Source organism: Rissa tridactyla, chromosome 4 (genome assembly GCF_028500815.1).
Source record: "Rissa tridactyla isolate bRisTri1 chromosome 4, bRisTri1.patW.cur.20221130, whole genome shotgun sequence".
In the NCBI taxonomy this organism is placed as follows: Eukaryota; Metazoa; Chordata; class Aves; order Charadriiformes; family Laridae; genus Rissa; species Rissa tridactyla.
The window spans coordinates 55,734,875-55,755,446 of NC_071469.1; the positions used below are offsets into that span (position 1 = coordinate 55,734,875).

The 20,572-nt window shown below is 38.4% G+C and overlaps 1 protein-coding gene across 15 annotated transcripts in view; it reads right to left on the minus strand.

Annotated features, from left to right (window-relative positions):
• DICER1 (dicer 1, ribonuclease III) overlaps window positions 1-20,071 on the minus strand; it is a 68,628-nt gene extending 48,557 nt beyond the window's left edge. For 3 of the 15 annotated variants that reach the window (XM_054198603.1, XM_054198592.1, XM_054198604.1), the window contains exons 1-3: window positions 19,882-20,071; window positions 1,170-1,235; window positions 132-265 (exon numbers count right to left, since the gene is read on the minus strand). The gene's annotated coding sequence lies outside the window, so the exon portion shown is untranslated. Of the gene's footprint in view, window positions 1-131; window positions 796-1,169; window positions 1,236-19,663; window positions 19,756-19,787; window positions 19,843-19,881 lie in introns of those variants that run through there. The other 12 variants (XM_054198605.1, XM_054198600.1, XM_054198597.1 and 9 more) reach the window with 11 other exon arrangements.
• Between the last annotated feature and the right edge of the window lie 501 nt (window positions 20,072-20,572).

The following is a 20,572-nucleotide window of genomic DNA, read 5'->3' on the forward strand; positions in this document are numbered from 1 at the left end:
AATTCACAGTAAATTCCTGTAACTTCCTGCACCGAACTTACTTTACTCTATGCTTTAAATATAAAATAGGAGAATACAGTAAATTGATACACAAAAACCTGCTTCTCCCATACTACAAAGCATGGCCTTACCGTTTTAATTTCCGCAGTCTCTGTGTTTATGCTTCCCGAACTGCATTTTGACATCATGATATCAGCTTGTAGATTAATCACATAATTTGCAAGCTTCGGTTCTTAAAAACAACAACAACACCACCACCTATGAACTATAAAAATGGTTTGAAAAGAGAACTACAATAGCAGAGTTAAATGTGGCAATTCAGTTGCTTATGAACATTTAAATGTGTCTACCCTACAGTATAACTTGCTGACAGAAAATGTACTATTTAAGTCCACCCTGAACATGAATTATCTTAGTTTAGTATTAGAAACAAAAAATTAAGAGAGTGATTTAAAAGCTAATTATTGGTAGTTCAAATGTACAAGTAAAAAGTACTTCCCTAATCCTATTTAACAGGTTACTATGATTAAAGTTAATAACTGGTTCATAAGAGAAATACAGTAGTATTATTTTACTATTACAATTTGACTATGATCTGTATAATTGCACTGCTTTTTCCATGCCCATGTATTTTCGTTTCACCCGAGTTAAACGTTTAAAAAAAAGACAATCTAAACTTAAACTTCTTTAAAGTATTACAATTTGAAGCCACAAATAATAACAGTATATTCATGAAAAGCAACAAACATTTCTTCTTAAGTACATTAACATATATGGTTTTTATAAAAGTAAAAGTATTTTGCAATTAGGATGGTGATTTGCATAAAAATACATTTAGCTATACAAGCAAAATTAGAAGATTGTAATCCATGACAAAGAATTTCATAGATATATTAGCCATTCTATAAAACTACAAAACAAAAATACTGTATTTTTGTTTGGATCTACAACTTTTTCAAAGCTCTAAAATAAAAAATTTACACAATATATTCAGATAAAGTATGAGTCTTTCCAGACCTAAAAAGATAGATTCTGAAGTCAATTTTTTAAAAATCAATACTGAAAACTTAAATGCAAAATGGATCTTGATGAAAATTTCTACTCCAATCAGTTTCATAAAGTTAACAAGAAGGACACTTCCAAGATTACTTCAGTATGTTCATTTTTACCTCAAATGCTGATGCTGAGCTTTTCCAGAGTCTCCAAGCCTGTAATTTTGTTTCACCCTAGGTAACCTAAAAGGCAATATAAAAAGAGAGCATTTTAACATGAACTGCCATAAAAATCAATTGTGCCATGTGGTAGTCTGCTTTCTTGCATTTTAATATTTAGCTCTGTAGCAACAGCACATGGTCCTTCAAAATCTAATTATCATATGTCCTTTTTTGGCTAGGGATACAGACACTCAGTGTCTGAAAGATCAGCCTTAGAGTGCTCAGGAGATATTTGCATATTTTGTTTTATCTGCTAAAGTAATTGCTAGCTGAGTCCAACTAGATTTACAGTTTTCCTCCCCTGTGCTCCCTCCACGCATGCTTCACCTAATATAGTAATGAAATCTTGAAGAAACTTATCATTCAACACATTTAAAAAAAAAGAAATCTTAGAGAATGCATGTGTTTTGAGAAAACAGAATAAACAGTTATTGTTTTATTTTACAGCAAGAGCATGTAGGGAGTTCAGCACAGAAAATCTGATGAGTACTACATTCATGTACAAAGTAGGACTACAAGAATTTTATTCCTAGGGCTACTTTCTAAATTTGTGTTTGCACCATACACACATCCTTTTTTTTTTTCCTGCACAAAATACAGCAAATTCCTGCTAGGATGCAGCAACTAGAACTTAAATTTATCATAACACGTCCCTGTTATGCCTAGGTTATTCATTTATTCACTGCCTCTAAAACATGAACCAGAATACGTGTTCCATTGAACCAGAAGGTAATCTAACAACAAAAAACTATCACATCTCTGGCAAAAATACAGAAATATACTCCACTTAATATTTGCAAGTAAAGCAGAAAGGAACAAGAGAGCATTTAGTTACCCCACCAAATAACAAACATGAACAGAAAGAGAGATTCAACTCTGTCAGTAAAGCTAATGCCATAAATGGCTTCACATAGCAAATTCACTTTATTCCCTAATCATAGATGGTAAACAAAAAGCATGCCGATCAGCAGGTAGGATCTGGGAGAACCAAAAAGAAGTATATAATTCTCCACCAACCCAAACAATTTCCTTTGGCACTTCAAAGCTGTAAAATGGAAGAATTGCAGCTTTAATCGATTGGCAGACATGAATTACAGTAGGCCCTTTTAATGCTGAAGCCAACATAAAACCAGACAGGCCACATTCCTGAGATGCAGTCAAGTTCTAGTACAAACCAGCCAGCATATAGCACATTAGCATCTAAATGGTGCTGGTGCACCCAGGCAGACAAAGGCCTGGTGCTGTAGATGGCTAGTCCTTCCCCTCTGCAAGCCAAAGGCACCTGCAGCTTGCCAGTGATCCCACACCAGGGACACAGCTAGGGCTACCAGCCCCAGTAACGAACCAACCCCTCCAGCATTTAACAACTGTAACACTTGTCCAGTCTGGTAAGATTTTTTTTTCTTTAAGTCACATTAAATAAATAAATAAATCTCGTTTTACTCTACAATGACTGGGGATCTTGTTAAAAGAACGCAAAAGAGACAAAAAGGAAAAATTAATGACATTGACCTTGCAAAAAATTAGACTTCTAGAATGTCTTCTATTGAAGAGTAACATCACCAATTTTAATATTTTTTTTTTAAATTAACTGCTCAATATTCACATATTTCATCTAAAAGTAGGAGGTGGGAGTTCCAAGATAACTAGCCATTTGGAGGGCCTACCTAGACAGACAACAAAAGCACCAAATACTTGAAGAAGAAAGCAACATGAAAACAAAAAGACACCAAAACCAATCAGTTCCTATAAAGAAATCGAGAGAAGCATCCAAGCAGTGACACACCAGTCACTTCTGCAAATCTCCAGTGCTCCAGCAATTTGCGAGCGACCACTAGTTACTTCCGCAAATCTCAGCCAAGATCCTCAAGCATCTCAGCTACTTGCTACTTAAAACATTTGCTAATAAAAAAAACAAACAAACAAGTACCCAAATATATCAAAGAGCATACAGAAGAATGTATCAACAGGTTTTATTTTTTATTTCCTGGTTTTGTAATTCAGTATTTTGAAAATAATCATATTAGTGTGATAGATGTGTCAGAAAAAGGACTGAAGTTTTGTAAGTTAAAGACCTACTGACACACTACAGACAACATGCTGAATCTGAAACACAAACTATCACTGCTCTTGCTCAACATCTTCTACAGTTTGAAATTAAACAGCTATTCCCTCCATCCCAATAATGATGTTAATATTTAATTAAACCATTATTCAAAAACTGTTAACAACTTGAAAATGAAGTTCCTATCTTGCAAGATCTACACAATTGGACTCTTAAGCTCATAACAGAACTATAATGAAGTGAATTATCTTCATGCAAACACAAATGAATTCCAGTGGTAATCAAAGTCCTGCAGCATCAGCGGGGGTAAGGCAAAAACTGCCATTAGGACTGGGAGAAAAAGGTGCGTCTGGGCTGGCAACCCTTCTCTCTGCTGTTACAGCTGGTCGCAGATGCTGGGAGAAGGGGAAGGGGTGACTATAAAACAAGACTCATCCTTCGCTTCCATGTGGTTTTTCAGCAATGTTACATTTCAAATATTTTTCTTTGGTTTATTATGGTACAAACAACAAAGTTAGTCAGAAACCACAATACAAACTCCCTACTGCCTCAGATTAGCTCCAAACCAAAACATTCTTAACATCCAAGGAAGTCAGGAAAAAAAATTACACTTAGGACACATCTCTCCAAATAAAAAATCTGAGCTGTATGAACATTCCGAAACACACTTAATAGATTTAACAGCAATTAGAATTAAATTATTCCACACAATGCTTAATTCAAATTTTTTCAAGCTGCTGCTTGAAAACTAACCCACAAAAAAAACACATCACAGCTAAGTTTATAGATCCATATTTATGTAGGTAACTATACTATTATTATATCAATATCACAAGAAGGGATTACTGACCATGTCTGTGAATTTATCTATTTGGTCCTTTACTTGGGTACTAATTTACTTCCTGGTGATTATTTAGTTTATTTAAGGGTTATGTTCAAAGCCATTGAGGCACCTAGTCTTTGGACATGAAGGCAATTAAGCAGACATTAGGGCAGGGTTTTCTCTCTTCCCCAGTCTGGGGGCAAGCTGTGAGACAACTACAGTTCCAATGCACCAATTATTCTTGCTTATGATAAATAAAAGCAGCAGCTGCCCCCTGAATATAACCCCATGTGGGGATTTCAATCCCATTATCTGCATAAACATAAATCCTTTCTCTTCGTTCTCTTCATGTGGCAGAAAGTCAAGCTCCCCAAAACGTGGACACTCAACAGTTTTCTGTTATCTCTGTGCCAGAACATCCAAAATTACTAGGAGTCCTGCATTACAAAAGGCTTTCTCTGAAGTCATTAATTGTCTGATGGAAGACCTGCAGATATTTGGGTTCTAAGTCACCCTCTAGAAATTCCACCAAGTCTAAAGTGAGAGTTGAAATCTCCTATGGTTGGTCAAAATAACAATTTATGTATCACCCAAGAATTAGCGTAGAAATAATTGGCTTATTTTCAAAAAAGAATGTATTTATTATTAACAGTGCATCCAACTAACTCATCCTAATGCGACCTTAAAATACAGGAGTATTAGGTACTGGTTACTCCAATTACATTTTGGGCTTTGTAGTTTTCAATCTGTCTTCCTAAAAAAGCAAGACTTCTCACCAGTTACATTGCATGCCTGCACATGTTCTTTGCCTGCAAAGTATTTGCAGGCACACTACTAGAATTTTCTTTTATGTGAAGCTGGGATGAAGTCAATATTACGTTCATGAAAATACATACTATAAAGAGACTATTTTTGCTCCCAAACTCAGAAGACATTCAAAGCTGCTCAGATGCCACAGAATCCAATCTCCAGAGGAATAACACCAGAGAAAAAAAAACCACACCACACCAAACCCAAAACATAATTAATTGATTATTTGATTTTATTGAAGAAAAAAAATGAATCATTGGTAAGACATTTCCATAGCACCATCAATTTTTTCTCAGAATATGTAAGAATGTCTAAAGGTGTAGATGAAAACGCTCTGTGTAATGCAGTGTTACAAGGACCCCCACACAAGATGCGAAGAACAGAATCTCCCATGTTATGACTGCAGAAAAGAATACACGTGCCTGACTGTAAAGTGATCTGAATTAATTCCAAAATGGAAAAGGTCATTAGAAAAGGAAATTCTTAGTATCTTAACCTACATATCTGTCTACCCAACTTACTGTGTAGAGCAGCCAGAAGAGGCTTTTATGTTGAGTTATTTCTTGTTTTAAGAGATAAGAATCAAGCAGGCCAGCGTCAATTATTTGTGTGATGATAATCTCGAATCAGCACATGCACTGCATTCTGCAGCATTACTGGACCAATAATATAAAAATTTGCGCACCATGAAGCACTTTAGATAGATTCCAGGTATTTTGAATGTTCTATTTATAAAAATTTAAATAAACTTTAACTTAACAGTAGTAATTAATGCTTCCTTATTTGAGTCAAACTAACAAGAACTGCAATCTTTTAAGACAGAGGCTTTTATATCCTACTGAAGTGTTAGGCTTCGGCATAGAAGTAGGTACTTAGATAATGCACACCTTGTTGAATACAATGAATATCGCATTAAAAAGCTGCAGCATTTTATAGATATTTCTATCATTTTATAGTTATTTCTGTCCATGTAAATACATGCATTTAGAATAGAGTATTATCATTTCTTTACAGTTAAACAAATATAAGACTTCGGCAGGTCATGTCAATTAACAATTTTTATTTATTTTAATGTATCAATCTTTACTTTTCAATATTGTCCAATAAAGCACATAGATTTGCATGGGGGTTTAAAAGGGGCGAGAAGCCGTAAATATTATATTTTAACAGTATAAAGCTAGAAGCTTCATGTAGTATTTTCATATCACAGGCTACCTGTAGCACTGTTGACCTTCAAGAACAACTGACACGATACTGAAACTGACTGAGATATGTGCAAGAATTTACTTGGCAAAAAGGTAGCAATGGGAGTGCTGAAGTTCTTATCTGAGGTAAAGTGGCAAAAAATAACAGATAACAGTGTGTGACGAGACATGCTTGTTCTGTGTATTTTCAGTCCTGAACTATTGGTAAGAAAAACTGGGACAGTTTGCAAAGATTTGAGGACTTCATCTTGCACTGTATAACTCCAAGTTTTCATTGAAAAAAAAAAAACCTTTAACAGATGCCTTGAATGGAAATCTTAGGTTTAAGAGTAAATATTGAATCATGATTGACTCTGAAAAATAAAAATATTCAAGATCCACAAAATACAACTGGAAAACTTTTCTCTCCACAGTATGTGGGATCACAGGTGTCTAAACACTGACTGAGAAACTTTAAATTTTAAAGTTTTTTTTTTCTTCCTTTGAAAGCTTTTCACATTCTGATCAACTATGAAAGATAGCACAAGGTCAAACAGATAAACAGCCTACCATGTCAGAGTTTTGAAGTAACCTGTTATTGGAGCTGAGGGTCCCTTACCTCCAATGCTGATGCAACGAAGCACAGTAACACTTCCAATGCTCAGACACAAATCAGAAGACAGACCCATTCCCGAGTCAGCCATCTGTCCAGAGCAGCAGAATGAATGCAAGATGAAAAATAATAATTGGACGTAAAATAGGTATCCTTGAGAGATTTCTCTGAATGTACATTAATAGGTACCTTTGCCTAACGCCAAGTCTACATTACAGTTAAGAATCTTTTCAGTCCAGTGCAGCATTAGTCAAGTTTTTCACATTAAGTCTGCACATTACATATATAGTAATGGATACTAATACTGTGTGGCAAAAAAAAAAGGGTTCAAGTTTTTCCCCCTTGTTGAATGATAAAAAAAAAACTTCGAAAAACTGAAATAAGCTGTTGTGCTACAGCCATCATTAAGAAAAAAAAAAAGGAAGGGGAGGTGGAGACAAGTTAATTTTTTACCCTTCATTTCTCATAATGGAGTAAAAGCTATTTCTGTATATAAGGAAAAGCAATCCCAGCTACGCAAATGAAAGAATGGTTTCAGACATCAAAACACTTATGATCTACTGAATACTGCATCACTCAATGATTAGAGGCAGGTTAGAAGGAAAGATAACGGAATATTGCTAAACAATTCCACTTCTTTGAAATTATTATCTAAAACCACTCAGGGCTGAGAAATAATGTTTTAAAGGAGTTAAATCCCTGTAAATGGTGCAGTTCAGGGTTTCTGACATTAGTTTGGGTTCTGGAAGCAATATAAATAAATTAATATAGTTCTGCACCTGCCAATTAACTCTTCTGCTGAGCACAACTCAGAATTAATATATTCCTACGGTTCTTTCAATTCCAGACAGTATTTGAATGACTAGCACAATATTGCACTGGAAAGACAGACATACCCTCCAGGACCCCGTTTCATAGCCCTCAGTCAAAGGAATTCCTCTACTTCCTTAATACTAAAATATAGTCCTATAATTCAATCAGCTATGAACTGCATTTTCAGGACAGAACACAAACACACTAGTTTCAGTAGAGTCTCTTTTCTAAAAATATCACTGTAGATTTTTGCTTTACCTGAATTACCAGCTCCACAGCACTGGTTGTCAAATAATAGTAGCACCAAAAAACAGAAAATAGGAAGCAAAAGAAAGAATTCTGTCCTGTTCTTACCGTATCAGTTGTAGTTTGCACGTAAGTTTTCAAACCACCTATCATTATGCCTATTATCATCTAATTACCAGAAGTATAACAGCAGACATTTTACAGGTTGCTTGGTTGCAGCAACATTAAGCAGCCAATATCAAGCAACCATCAGCAAAAACTCTGAGGTGTTTTACTATTTTATTAGTTCTGAGTTTTCAGAAAAAATGGACCCAAATTCCGTGGGGTCTACCTGACAGCTGTGTCAGCAGAGCCTGGACTATCTCCCCTTTCTGCTGGTGTCCTAAGCTTCTACTCTGGATACATTAAGACCTACAAAAAAAAAAAAAGTGACAGCCTAGCAGGTACGTTCACTGTAGAAATCCTGGTGATTGACAAGAAAAGCCTGGGAGATGACAGGAGAATCAGATAAGCAGTACAACACATCTCCATCATTCTGAATTTGAGGGTGAAAAAAAAAACCCAACAGATTCACACATGATCTTTTGCAGTTATCACTATATCATTCTTCCAATCTGGGTTAACTTGAGAAAATCTAGTGTTCAATACTTTATGACTCTTTCTAAGGCAGGCACGTTGTGGAAACATTCCTGGACACCTTTTTGTTGGGCAGTGCTGCAAACACTTGTGCTGCAAACACTTCAATACTTTCACTTAGCAAAGAGTACTGGATTAGGAGTACTTTCTTGTCCTCATTTATCCCCACAGTATCCTGCAATGACCAATTCCAGCAGGTCAAACTGACTGACTATGTAGTTCTCCAGAGGTCAATCAAATCCAGACTCTCCAAAGGCATCCATGGAGCAGCACAGAGGAGCATGGACAGCAGAGCAGCTGTAATGAATCCATAACCTTTTAATAGGATCAGAAGAAATACTGCCAGCATTTAAATGACAAAGAACTCAATCTAGTTATGAGGGAATAAAAGGAAAGGAGCAAGTTTCTACACGCAAACCAGAAAAACATGAACCCAATTAAAGTATTGGAAAAATAGAGATACTTCTGCTTAAAAAAAACCCAAAAAAAACCCAAAAAACCCCACCCAAACAACAAAAACCCACCTCACTAAGTCTTAAGGTACCAAATAATTCGTTTTAAAAGCAGGGGAATAATCAAGCATTTTAAGGTAAATTACTCCACCATAACATCCCAACACAGCAAGTCTGATTAAATTGAAGGCATTAACACCCCTTAACTTAATCTTGATTTATATCGGGAAACCTTACATATAAAGTTTCTTATAGAACTAACCTTTCTATCAGTTAGAAACTTACTTTGTTTTTGTAGTTCTTTAGAAACAGTGCTTCCATATTCTATTATTTACCTTGATTTGCAACTATCACATACAGGCATCTGATTAATTAGGAGGGTAGTGTCACAGCCATTATTAACATTCAAGTAATTACATCATTTAGCTTATTAATTGGTATATTCCATTATGTAGAACAATTTCCCCCCTCCACCTATTATGCATATTACAGCGTATTTGGAAAGAATTTACAACTCAATGCAAATGTATCTTGAAGTTATGATAGTAAATAAAACTTTGTCTTATGCAAAATAAATATTTAAATACAACTGGCTTTCAATTTAATTGACTAATCATTTGCTTTTATCAGCTATAGTTAATGAGCTGACTTATTTGAGCAGGCATAAACAGATGCACTAGGATGCCTAAAGAGGCAGATAATTGATTGGTATGACTTTCAGAACGATTTAAGCAGATTACATGCCTAACTTTCAAAGGAGATTTGAAAGATTTACCACTTCTTCCCCAGCGTTGCTTTCTCAACCCTGAACAAGAGGAAATCTCTAACTTCTCTTTAGTTAACAGATTAATTACAACACCTTTCTTGCACAACAAAAATCAAAAGTAGTATTATGTGGAAAAATGCAATTAGCTTTCACCATTTTAAAGACTGAATAGACAGATACTTAGGAGAAAGCAGGATACAACTCCAACATTCACAAACCTTCCTTTTGTCCATAACTACATATAATTAATTAAAAAATAGCCATTTTCATAATTTACAATTCAAGCTACTTCAGCACCTTTCAAACACATACTAAACCTAACTGGTGGAAAAAAACAAAACAAAAAAATCCCAGGCTGTAAATCTAAGCCTTTAAGACTTGCAATATAAGAAGTTTTGAAATGAAATTTTAAAGGTGTATTGCTTTTAAAAGTTTGACTTTGTTGCACAGACAAGAGCTTAGAGAAACTGAGACTAATTAACTAAGGCAATGAAGTTCATTCAAAAAGTAAAAATGCATTAAGCCCTTATGGACAAGCTGTCACTGAGAAGAGTGACCTTACTATGCCTCTTCTAGTAGGATTAAACAAGAGCATATGCGAAGGTTTAGCATAGCATAATTTCACCAGATTGGTATTTCATTTTAGCTCTCTCAAATATGCTCATAAAAATCTGTGTCTGGTTGTACAGTCAAGCTCTTCTAAAACAATCACAGAAAAAATATCATCTCTGGTGTAGACAAAATACAGGAAAGTCACTTAGTGTTTTACCACTTTTCTTTTGTTTTCACACAGCAGCGAGACAAAATGCTGTATGATAAAGGCTCCCAGATGACAGCTTATTATGCATTTAATATGGCACTGCTACACATACAAGAGCATAACTCTTCACTCTTCAACCTACACGCAGTCTCCAACCCTCTCTTATGCCAGCACAACTGTTTCCAGGTAATCTGTGACCACATCTAGAGACGGATCATAACAGAATAAAGAAACCACACAGAATAGAGCTGTTTCTTAGATTAATTAGTCTCCTTAATCCACTTTACCATACAACTTCAGAAATGCTTGCACCAATAAATCTTAATAAATACCGCTAGCAGGGGATACATAGGTATTTTCTTTCCAGGCAGAAATGCCATCTAAAATGCATGTCAAACTACAGCCTGAGATACAGCCTATGCACCTCAGATGCCTAACAGGAAAAAGGATTTACTGTTTTGAATAGTAACTCCATGATCATATATCCCCTAATTAGAATGCAAACTTGTAAAGAATATGAATATTTAATATTAAAAACTTTACTGCTTTTGTCTTTTTAATAATTAACGCTCTAAGACAGTGTCATAACATCAATTGCAAATACTCCTGCACTAAGTATTGGCTACTATTTCATATGAAAACTATACATACAGTGAACTAATATTCTTATAAGCATGCCTGTAAATGGAAACTTGTAAATACTGCTTATCCCATAAATCCAAAGGGATACAGAAGTATAGCCCACATTTTAAATGCTAACACTGGATGGCACATTGTTTACATTTTAGATATTCTTACCCAAAGGTATAATGTATCTTAACTGTACTATCACCATTCAATTACATGTTTTAACAAAAAACACAGTCAATTTCCACCATAAAACTGAGTTTAGCATTTTGGGGGAAAAAAAAAACAACCCCCAGTCTGGAAAATTTGTATAGCCTAATCCCACCCTGAGTTCTACTCTGAAAGCAAATTTATGGGGTGGGGAGAAACAGAACCTTACTCAAGTTGGGGAAAAAAGAAAAATCTGAAAGTTTTCCTGATTTGCAAAGGTGACTTGCCTCCCTCAACTAGTCCAACTTGTTACTTTTGAACTTCCCACACAGTTATTTAAGACGACTTCTGTTGTGGATAATGTGTGGTCCTAAAGCCCTGATTTCAAATTAAGGATTACAGATCTCTTCCATGTTGGTCGTAAACAAACTAGGGAGTTGTTTGGTTGGTTTTGTTTCTGTATGTAGGGTTTTTTGGGTTGGTTTCTGGGGGTTGTTTTTGTTGGTGGCAGGTTGGGTTTGTTTTTTTTTTTTTTTTTTTTTTTTTTTTTTTAAATCAGGATAATGATTTACCTTTCCCTCACTGAAGCCTAACCACTCTGCTTTCAAAAGCTTCTACACCTAATCAAAGTATGCCTGAGAACTTGAATATGCAATTACCAAAAAAAACCCCACCCTATCACTTTCAGAAGAATAGAAAACTGGATATAAGACGACATTCGTTTTTTAGGTTTTTATTTTAGGGCTTTGATTTGATTATATTACTATCTTGGAGTACACAGTCACTGCATTTGAGGAAAACTGGAAAAGATGTCTTAAAATTGTAAGCAGTTTCTTGCACAACTCCCTAATTATGGAGTCATGACTACAAACTACCACAAGATAAAAATGAGAGGTTTTAAACTAGGCATAACTTCAGATCTGAATTTCCCAAGCTAATAGCTAGAGCCTAAGTGTTCCATCTTGATTACTGCAATTTCTGATTGTTGTTACCGTTGTTAAAAAGCTGTTAAAGCCTCAGAATATTACTAAAGAAATGTAGTTAAATCTAATGGAATTTTTATTCCATTTTCATAACACAACATGAGCTTCCTCCCCTGCTTTAGTCCATATCCTGGATTCACCACAGATGATTTTCATATAAAACCACAAGATTATTGTAATAATGCACCTGTTTATAACAGCAGCTATTAACAATAAGTGAGAATGTGGATGGTTGAGAAAAATATGAAACAGTTATTTTAATTGATAGGTGAGAAGAGAAATCAATATTCATAGAGTAAGGAAGACAATCAGGTGGAAAGCAGTATTTTGGGATTAGCTTTCACGAGACTGTGGATCCAATCCCATGGCAACCTAGTGCTACACGAAGCAACCCCACTCTCACTGCTCCTTCCCTTCTCCAAACGGCTTCTGACACTCGCACGACTGTTGGAGAAAAACAGGTCAGCACACTAACCAAGTGCTTTTTTTTCTTGACCTAGGCAAGTTTTCTGCAGGTTCAGCAAGCTGAATTAAGTAGTTGATGGAGATCAGATGAGTATTAGAGCTGGCATGAGGAGACAGTTGTCATCCACTCTGACAGTCTACATTACAGAAAACAAGCAAATTGGATTCAACAGGTTTTTGACTGTCACTCAAAACCAGACACCAGCTTCTCTACTGCCAACTGTTGATGAACTGTGTTACGCTAGTGACAATAAACCTAAAAATTCCAGAAACAAAACTTCTTGCTGTCTAGTCCAAAAACTTAATTGAATGCAGCAAAAGGAAACACCTAGTGGCAGCAGGCAGCAATAATAGGATGAACCAATAAAAGACTTTAACAATTGCTAATAGTTGGCAGTCAATGTATACATTAGTAGCATTATTGGCATGCTACTAAAAATGCTTGCCAGAAAACAGCACCTGCTTCATCATTATGCCAGTCACTACACACCCTAAAATCATCCAGTAATTCCTTGTAGATCCTCATCCACTGAGATAATAACCGGTCACTAGACAGTTTTAACACACCATTAATTTTGTCACTGAAAATCACCTTCTATTCAGTTTAGGTAACATAGTCTTGAGAAGGCCATTTTCGAGACAATTCAGTATTAATCAAAGCAGGTTTCACTTCTCAACTTCTATATAGCAGAGCATTACCTATGCAAAGATTACCACAGGGAAAATTACTCATCTCCTGGAAGTTGATCGTGTGTCTTTCAAAGACCCAGGGAGCTCATAAATGTTTTTGGCATTCTCCCAGTCCTTTTTCAATTAAATACTTTAAGGTAAAAATGCAGGCCTACGTTGCCCATTACCTTCATAAAACCTACACCTCCTTCTCCTCCTTCAGAGCTCTCTCAGCTGTCACAGCTCAAACTCTTTCCTCTCAAATCCCAGGACACAAATTCCTTAGTACATGATATAGTCACACTTCTTCAGAGGAAGATTTCACTAAATTGTAGTTTTTCTAATTACACAGTAAACAAATCAACTGATCTATTCAGCATATAAACCTATGGCCTTGAATAGCCGGGTATACACTTCTTAGTTTTTTTATCTATAATCTTTGAAAGTATACAAACAAAACAGCTTTTTCATGCCCTATAAGTTACAGTTTGCTATGTTTCTTCAGTGTCAATATAAGTCAACTCAGGAGGCTGATATTGACAGAGTTTAATATTCTTTGGAAACAATGAAAAAAGCAAAAACTTCCCATCACCACCACTCTTTTTTTTTTTTTTTTTTAAGAAGTAAAAAACCATAAGGTGGTGCATGGGATTTTGTTTAATTTGCATAAGCTAACAGAAAATGCAGACCTTGCTTAAAGTAACTGTAGAAATAGTGAGAAAGAGAGAATGATAACCCCAGGGCTCTTAGTAACACGTTTCTGTCACTTTCCTCTTACACTCTCTACCATTCATGTTGACTCACTACACTGGTAGAAACTAATCAATTCCTAGGGTAAAATTTCCTCTTATTTTGCCTCACAGAAACAGGAAAGCAAAGTAGCAAGAAGACTAAATGAAGAACACACACATCTTCCTGGGGACTACTCACAGAACATACAGCAGAAGTAGTGTACTTTTTCATGCCCATTATCCACTTCCAACAGTCATTAGGTTTCTAAGGTCTTGGAGATCATTGAGACAGCACCATGTCAGACAGCAACAGTAACTAAAAGTGACCTTCAGTAACTTGGAGGGGGGGGAGGGGGCATGTCTTTTTTTTCCCTAAAGTTTTTTTCACAGACCTTGTATCACTTCTTTATAACATTACATAGTAAATTGACAATATAGGCATTTACCTTTAGTGAAAAGATGGCAAAAGGTTGTGGGTCACTGAAAAAATGAGAGGCCAAAACTCTTTGTGGTATTGTAAGCACTTTCTTTCATTTTATGTCCTCTTCCAAAAATGAAAGCCTACCAGCCTTTGACCATGAAGACAGCAAGGCAAACAGGTTTGTCTGATCAGAAATACAAAGCTTAAGTGCCGAACTAAAAGTCTTAATTTGAGACTGATCCCAGGCACTAATACCCCGATTAAAGACGATCAAATACATAATCAATGAACATTGTGGCTTTATGAAGTTATAATTAATAATTCAGCTTAAATAACGCTAACTGTCTTAATGTATAGAGGCAGAATGTAAACATCTAAAAACTGTCTTTGATTTAAGCACTTGAAATTTAAACTCAAAGGAGGGGGTGAAAACAGAGATACAGAATTAACTTGCTAAAACTCAAAAGAGTCCATGAGAGAAGTTTGGTCACCTGAATCCTAGACAATGTCTTAACCACTAGATCATCTCTAGACATTTTTACTACCAACTAGGAAGCAACTTCACTTTTAGGTAGGTAAGCCTTGCTCATTTCTTTCTGAACAAGAAAATATACAGCCAAAGTCATCATACAGAGCCAGTAAGACTTGCAAAGAAAGCTGTAAGAAACTTGATCTAATCAGAAACAAAGCAGACTTTGCAAACAAAAGAGAAGTGTGAATTGCAAAGTTAGCCAGCCCAGACATGCTTGCGTAGCCAAACGATCTCAATGGAGTCAAATAAATTAACTTTAAAAAGCAAGCTGTATTTGCCTCACTTCCTAAGGAAAGGAAATTTATCAGTAAGTGGGCAGGTCTAAAACTCCAAACCAGTTTTCAGAAATAAAAGATTTTTAAAAATTTCCTAAATTCTTACATTTTCAAGGAGACCAACTGATTTATTTATTTATTATCACTACCCAGCTACTACTTAGCATCTCTGCTGAGGAAAAGGCTGCTACATGGCTTGACAATTTATCAGGAATCAGATTCCAAAAGACAAGACAGGCACTGGAAACCAGGTTTTAATAATTAATATTAAGGAGTTTGGGGTGGGATTTTTTTTGTGTACAAATGAAAAAAACACAAGGATATTGATGAGCAATTTAAAAGAAAAAAACATCCCAGTGCCAGCTAAAATAGTACCAGCCTGACCACCTCTGTTTCCAGCAACCACTCCTTCAAGTCAGCAGTCCCTCTGCTGCATCTCAGGTATAAATTCACACTTATTTGGTGAACCCAAAGGAACTGATCCTTTATGAAGGGTAACAGAAGACGTGAAACACAGGCAGAAACTGATCATGCCAGCTTACATAGCATAAATACTGAGCCACAGACACAAAGAGGAAAAAAGCAGAGCAAAACAACTTTCTCCTACAACACTATCATGTATTAGCAAGGATTAAGAGAGAAGACTTTGGGTTCTTTTCCCTTGGGAAGAAGGGACCCAAAAGTAACACGTGTCAACCAAAACAAGGATCACAGATTCAAGAGTGTGTCACACTTAAGTAAAAGCCATGACAAGAGGTACTAAAGTCTCTTGGATTCAGGAGTATTTATGCAAGAAGCTGGAGAATATTGCTCTTCCTTCTTTTCCTGCCAGAGAAGGACATTTCAACACCTCCAGCTGCGCAACATGCAAGTAAATTCTCTGCTTTGTGACTCCAAAAGCTGCGGGAATTTGAAGGTGACAAATGTCACAGAAAATTTACTTAACTAATGCAGTCTGCAATACAGAGCATGAATAACAAGGGAATTTGAGATACACTGCTCAACGTTCAAACTTGAAAAATTATGACATTATTAGGTAAGGCATGCCAGAACTACCAAAATCAAGAGTTCACCTAATATAATATCATGGCATATGTTAAAGCAGGCACTGCCCTGTCCTGTAGATCGTGTTTTAGAATGGTTATTTTAATGACATTCCTGCATCCGTCTGTTCCCCCCAAACAATCAACACAGTTTGAACACCAAACCATCAAATTCCAACCAAAGACTGCAGTAACTTCAGCCAAAAAAATGAACTTTTAGTTTTCACTATGTATCATGTTTCTTCTTTTCTCTTTTATCATGATACATATGGAAGTCATGAAAGGCTGATGGATGAGGAAAGATGTCTGGATGGTGTAAAGAAAAATCATGCTTTCTCCTCTATTCCAATCATTCTTAGCCTTCAGGCTAGTGTTCTAAAAGCATGTTGCACAAAATTATATAGAGGTTCCTGTTCTCTACAATACTATAATTCTACTTTTACTTTCTTAAAAGGGAGACACTTCCTGGGAAAAAAAAAAAATTAAAAAAAAAAATCAAACTTCTCTGCTATTGGTCTGAAGAAATTACTGTTGAACATATGAAGGTGATGGGATGCAGATGGTCAGTGGTTACAGAGCTAGGCATCAGGACAGGAAGGAAGCGGAGCACAGGAACCATCTCACTGTTCTGCCAATCTATCAAGCTCAGTATACTCCCTAGTTTGTACCAACTACATGAAAGAAACAACTGGATTTCCTCACAGAGAATTACAGAATGATGGAACAACCCATCTCAAAGAATGTTTTGATGTTCTACCTGCTGCCTGATAGACTAGATTATGCCCTGAAATAAAACTCCTGTTTGTAGGCTTAGCGCTTACTGTAATACTCATCATCCCTAAATCATACAGTCTTTTTCAAAATCTTCCTCAACTCTTGCTCTCACTCATATTCCACAGTTTATCCAAAGAGAAATCAGAGTATTTCAACTCCAAGTTTACCATATCCGTTTTACTAAATGGCTCCTTGCTCTTCGAAGAAGAATACGCAAGGTTTTGTATTTGTTTTTGCCAGTAATCTGCATTCAGTTACAGATCAATGCCCATTTAGTCAGTTCATACTGTAAGTGCACATGGGTGAAGTCGTGATACTCAGACTCTCATCAGCTGTACTAAAGCAACTTTGTGCAGTCCATAACTTTTCTGAAAAATGGGAAGAGTACTTTACAAATTTTTGAAATGGGAAATGAGAAACACTTATGGAGGACACAAAAATCATGACAACAGGGTTTTTTTGAACTGCAGGTTCTGCTTTTTCTCCTTCTTGTAGGCAATACAACACCAAGGTATTTCTCAAAAAAAAGTGCGACTTCTATAAAAGCATTAGCATAATATTATGTCAGACAAAACAGTTTTCTAGATTGTTGGCTTCCCTCTACCAGTAACCAATGCGGGACATCTACGAAGGAGTATGATAACAGGGCAAGCAAGAATACCTTCCACTGACCAGTCACCTCGACTTTTGCCAAGTCTGAAAAGATACTCCTGTGTTTGATAGTCTCTGATGATTTGCCCTACAGATTAATTGTTTCAACTTCCTTGTAAACTTTTAGCATTCCCAATATGCTGTTGCACCAGGTATTTTAGTTACACATGGTGTAAAGAGCATCTCATTTGTTTTGAATCTGTAGAACACAGACATCTTTCAAAGACAGGGGAAGCAAACAGAAAACCAAACGAGCTCCCTGACTGCTTCCTTCATGGCTCTAGATTTCATAATGTGTCTTATCCCTCCACTGGTATCTCTTTCCCTGACTGAAAAGCTCCAGTCAATTTTCAGTCTACCTGTCTCTTAGCCTAATACAACCTCTTTGAGGTAGAAGAGAGATGAAGGGAAAATACCCAAATTGCATTTAGTATTAAACATATGGCCCCAGAAAGGATTTATACCATGGCATACTGATGCCATTTTCTTCTCAATTAATTGTTCATTATTCACCTTTTGACTGTCAGGTACTGAGCTGCCACTTTCACAGAACTGTATCACCAAGATGCTTTCATGAACAGCAATAGCTAATTCAGAGTTTAGCACTTCTGAATAAATACATATTTATTTTTTAATCCTATGGATTAATAAATAATAAAGTAACAATCCAATGATTACAGATGTAAGAGCACCTCCACCTGAAAACTTCTAGTAGCATCTCCAAAGCTTTTAAACAGACTACAGCTTATCTTGTAGACACGGACAATGTGAAATACTCTCTTAAGAGAGAGAGATTTAGGAGAATTGTTATGGGATAATAGAAATCAATTTCAGTTTGTGTCTGTATCAACTTAAAACAAACACCACCATACAACTTACTAAACATACACCTGCAGTTTGCACTTCAATAGAGCATCCAAAATAGCTTATAAAAAGTAAAAGCATAAAACTTCATACAACATAGTGTAAACTGAACGCCTGCAAAGTTAATTCTATTCGGATTTTCCATTTTGCCTTGTTTCTCTAAAAGTGGTATTCACCTCCCAGCCCACACACTTTCACCACTGGAGCCCACACAACTCGAAGTTCAAAATCTTAACATCAAAAATACTTGTAACTGATCATCTTAAGTGCCAAACATCCTTCAGATTTTTAGTAGTTGAAGTTAACAGAACCACTAAGAGATTCACTTTTTTGAAGCCATAACTTCTAATTAATGATAACAGACCAAAAATAGCCTTCCCTCCCCCCCCAGATATCAGTATCACAATCCATTTTCTACACATTCGGGTGCTTGTTGTGGTTTTTTTTTTTTATTACTTAACACAGCAACAAACTCCAGTGCAAAAAATAATTGCTTTTTTAACCTTTTGTTTTTTAACTCCAGACCACGCGGCACAAGGGCTGCCTCAATCAGGCTGCCCGCTACGTTCTCCTCACTCCATGCGCTTGCCTTCACTTAAAAACTGCCGAGAGGACGGCAGGGAAGGGAAGAGCGAAGAGTTTCTGAAGCCGCCTTTAACGTGAGCGCTTCGGAGTGGAAACTCTCTGACCGCCCCTCACGACACAGCAGGCGGGCTCCAGAGACCCCTCGTCCTGGGCGGCAGGGCCAGGCCCTCCGGTCGCCCACCCCGCCAGGCCTCCAGCGCGGCGGCCCGGAGGAGGGGGAGACAGACAGAGACAAAGCCGAGAGGGTCCGGAGCGCGGCCCCCGCCCCGCCGCCACCCCACACGCCGAGCCCGGGCCCTGCCGGCGGCCCCGGGACCGGCGGGGCCACCGCGGGGCCGGAGGCGGGGCAGACCTAACCGGGCCCCATCGGCGGGAGGGAGCTACCGCCGCCATCCCGCCCCGCTCGGCGGCGGCGGGGCCGGAGCTCAGGCCGGGGCTCCCACAGCCGCGCTCGGCCGCCATGCAGGCTCCCGGGGCGAGGGGCAGGCGCGCCCGGGCCGCCATCTCCTACCTGCTCGGACGGGACCCAGCCTGGCGCTTTCCCCCCACTACCGGCCGCGTCTCATTGTGCCGCCGCCGCCATTTCCCCGCCGCCGCCGCCTCGCTCCCCCCAACTGTCAGGTTCCTCCATTCACCTGGGCCCGGGACAGCCTCCTCCTCCCCCTCCCTTCCCACTGCGCTGCCGGCCCTACGCAAACGGAGCACCGCCCCCACCCCTCCCGCCCATACCAACGGGGGCCGCCCAACGCCCGCAGCGCAGGCCCGCTCCGAGAATTCCACTCTGCGTAGCTCACGGGCTCCACGTTCCCACGCTATGAAAGGAGGCAAGCGATTGGCGGCGAGAGCCGGGTAAAAGGTGAAAGGTTCACCAGGCAGCCAATGCGGGAGCGGGACACAGCCGCCGCCGGAGAGCCGCCGGGTGGTCCAGGGGCTCACGTGTGTGTGCGCGCTCCCCTCCCCCCGCCAGAGGGCTGCGAGGCTCGCAGCCCGCGCACGCGCTTGGGCGGGCCTCGCGCGCGCGGGAGGCGGCTGCGCTGAGGCGAGGGCGGCAGCCGCCATTTTGGGGGGATGTGTGTGTGGAGCTGACCAGGCCGCCTCCGGGGCCCCGCTCTTCCCTCTGAGGCAGGAGCGATCACCGAGGGGTGGATCAGAAGGGTTAGGGCTCTGCTGTCAAGCGGCCCTGGAAAAACGGCAGTCCTTTTGGCAGCAGAAGGGAGTGCTGGGTGACTTTGGCCAGTGTCTGGGTAGAGCGACACTGAGCTCTCTCATCTCTGTGTAGCGAAATCGCATGCATCCACACAGGCAGGTGGTCCTTTCCATCAGGAGTGTCCTTCCTGCCAAAGGCAAAGTGCTGCTTTTCCACGAGGGAGCTGGCGCCCACGGCCCTTGCTGGTGCTAGGCCCAGAAGGTGGAAGAAGAA